Source organism: Condylura cristata, unplaced genomic scaffold, assembly GCF_000260355.1.
Source record: "Condylura cristata isolate star-nosed mole 26May11 unplaced genomic scaffold, ConCri1.0 scaffold00002, whole genome shotgun sequence".
In the NCBI taxonomy this organism is placed as follows: domain Eukaryota; kingdom Metazoa; phylum Chordata; class Mammalia; order Eulipotyphla; family Talpidae; genus Condylura; species Condylura cristata.
The window spans coordinates 80435742-80438976 of NW_004567103.1; positions in this window are offsets into that span (position 1 = coordinate 80435742).

Genomic DNA, 3235 nt, shown 5'->3' on the forward strand with positions numbered 1-3235 from the left:
GCTCTCTCTGGTGAAGCTTCTCGCCGCCCCTGAGCCTCTGGCCTGTACCCTAGTTCTGTATGCACAAATAAATAAATCTTAAAAAAAAAAGTATGGAACTTGACTATAAGTGGTGGGGAGTCGATGTGGTCAAAGGCCTTCTTAGATGATCAGTCTGATTATATCAAGCAGTTGAGAATGGTGATACCTCCAAGTCCCGGCCCAGCCTCCCCTCAGACCTAGGCCTGGCGGTGAGACATAGAAGGGGAATTTGCTCCAACAGAGCGTGGGGATCTAGGTCCAAAAGCCAGACATGCGGCCCGGGTGAGAGCAGTTCCGGAGTGGCAGTGCCGTGTATTTGGGGGTTGGTGAGCCCTGGGTGATGATGGCCTGTGAGCAAGGAGCACCAAGCTCTGGTCTCCCTCCAGACTCCATTGCACCCAGGCTGCCAAGACATCCAAATTCACAGGCATCAGAGAGCCCTGAGATTGACAGAGTTCCATCTTCACTCACCTCTTTTCATACTTGGATAACTACTGCAATGTTATTATCCAAAAAAAAAATCAACTTTGAGTGAAATCCAAAGTATTGTTTTCCTCCAAACACATCTGACTCCAGAGTCAGGCCAAGCACACCTACTCAGAGGGTGGTGGTAAGAGTGAAATTGTGAGAGGTTCTTGGCTTAGAGTGAGCTCCTACTCTGTGGCACTTCATCAAGAATTGTTCTGCCAGCTTTCAAACCAACCCTTGCCCCTGGCAACATCCCTTTCACAATATATCAAAATCATAGTCCTAATCCAGGAGGTGTTATCACTTCTTTGTTAACACTGGAGAGGATGAGTAAAAGAGGCTCTTACCTGTTTTTGCCTTGTGAAAGCCAGTCAGGCCTGCCAGGCATGCCTGACACTGTCCCTGCCTGGCCGCTGGCTCCATTTGAAAGGATGGGAATCAGGAGACTGACCTCTATGTGAGGAAGTCCTGATAAAGATAACTTTTACACTCCAACCCTCTGCAGTTACCCTGCTATGATTACTCAGATTACTTCTCTTGAGGTGGTCGATGGGAGAGATCCACTGGGCGGGGGTGCCGGACTTGGACCCGAGACCCATATAAAACCACTGGTGTGGACTCCACTCAATGGCACCATTTGCCAAGAGCTCATTAAGCCAGGTTCCTGCTTGGCTTCTTCGCTTTTATGTCTCAGTGCTATGTAATAGGGACTGCAACGCACTTCTGTGGAGTGGAGTTACTGAGCCCATTATTCAGTTGAGATGGGAAGATGCAGTGATGACATGAGCTGCAAACCAGGGCTCGGCCCAGGAAAACACTGCTGGTCCCCTTCTGGCACATTCCCTCCCATGATTACTGGCTGCTCATCTCTGCATCTCCTTTGTCCAGCAGATGCCAGAGGTAACTCTCTCTCTCTAGGCTGGTACAAAATTCCACATTTGCTCTGAAGCTCCTTCCTGAGGAGGGGCTTAGAAAAGCAGGTCACCTCTCCACAGCCAGTGTGGAGATCAGATGAGCTGTTCCTCTGTAAGCACCTCCGGTAATTCTGGCACTCAACCATGTCTGGGAGGGGACCTTCTCACTCATAAAGTGGTGGTACTGGTTTCTCAGAAAGTAGCGTAGGTGTGCCCTGAAAGCATGTCACCAGTACCGTCAGAAACCAGACATCTCCAGGGACAGGGTAAGGCCACTGGAGAACTTTGATCCAGCCACTGTCCACGTCCCATAGAAAAGGGCAAGTAATGTCACCTGTAGAAGCTTCCATCAATAAATGGGCCAAGCAGAAGGTCATGTGCCCACGGTCCTGAGGAGAAAAAAGTCAGAGGAGAAGACAGAGAAAGTTTAGGGAGTGGTTGGTATAACAAGAGTAGGGCTGGGAAGCTGTGAGGGGGTGGTTTAAACAACCAGCTGATTAAAGGTGCTGAAAATTAAATCATAGGTCTTTGGAGCCAAGGATGAGCCAAGAGGAACGTCCTGCAAAAGCAGCCTTTATCGCACCTGTGCCTTTGAGACCTGTCCTCAGCAGCTCTTGGGGTCAGAATGTTCATTCACTCATACACAGATCATCAAGATATTTCTTCTCATGTATTTACTTGTTTAGAAGTAGGAAGTGAGAATGTTTCTTCTTATTTATTTATTGATTGATTGATAACTAGGTCAGAATGTTTCTTCGCTAATGTTTGTAATGTGTTTAGGAATAGAACATTAGATTATTTATTTGCTTGCTTATATGTGGTTTATATGTATGGAAGGAGGTAGGGATATGGTTCAATGCAACTTCTCTTTCTAAAAGACTTGGGGTAGCTAAGAACTTATTGAAAAGTAAGTAAAGGGGCCCTCCCTGATGGCACAATGATTGGAACGCTGCACTCAAAGCTAAGCCAAGCCATGGCCGCTTCAGTGCAAGTTCGATCCCCACCCCGGAGGTGACCCACACGGTGCAGCAGACCTCTCCTGTCTCGCCCGCTGCCCCCTTCAGCAGTGTACTTTGTCAGTCTGCCTGTTCTGCTCCCCACTCTGTTTCTGGTGAATCCTTTCACCTTCCCTGTTCCTCTGGCCTGTACCCCATTTCTGTATTCATAAATATTTTTAAAAATAGAAAAAAATAAGTAAAGTCCCACCCATGTGGGACCCTAGGGCTTAAGGGTAGCTCAGAACATCCTTGCCCTGAAAGAACTGTCAACCACCGAGATGCCTGGGAGGCCATCTGCACAACTCCAAGCAGAGAATATGGGCTCAGCTCAGACCTAAGATTCAACTTCACCCTTGGAAGGCCAGGCGTTGGTAAGCTGGAGAACTTGCTTATGGTTTATGATTAACAGTGAGTATCCTTTTAATAAGTAGTGAATGAACATAGGTCTAGGCTCCAAATATTTTCATTTTTATGTAGCTATAATTATAGCCCCTGAAACGTTTCCAAAGAAATTAGTGAGATATCAAAGCACAGAATCTGTACTTAGGGGATCATCTTGAGTAACCTAAGGCCAAACATTCTGCTACAGCAGGTTGAATTATATCCCTAAAAAAAGATAGTCCAAGTCCTAGACCCCACGCAACATACCTGTGGCTGTGACCTTTGGAAATAGGATCTTTGCAGATAATAATAAGGTAATCCTGGATTTCGAGTGGGCCCTAATCCAATGACCAATGCCCTTAGATGAAAAGAAAGGGAGATTTGAAAGAGACATAGAGAAAAAGACCATGTGAAGCTGGAAGCATGAATTGGAATTATACAGCTATGAGCCTA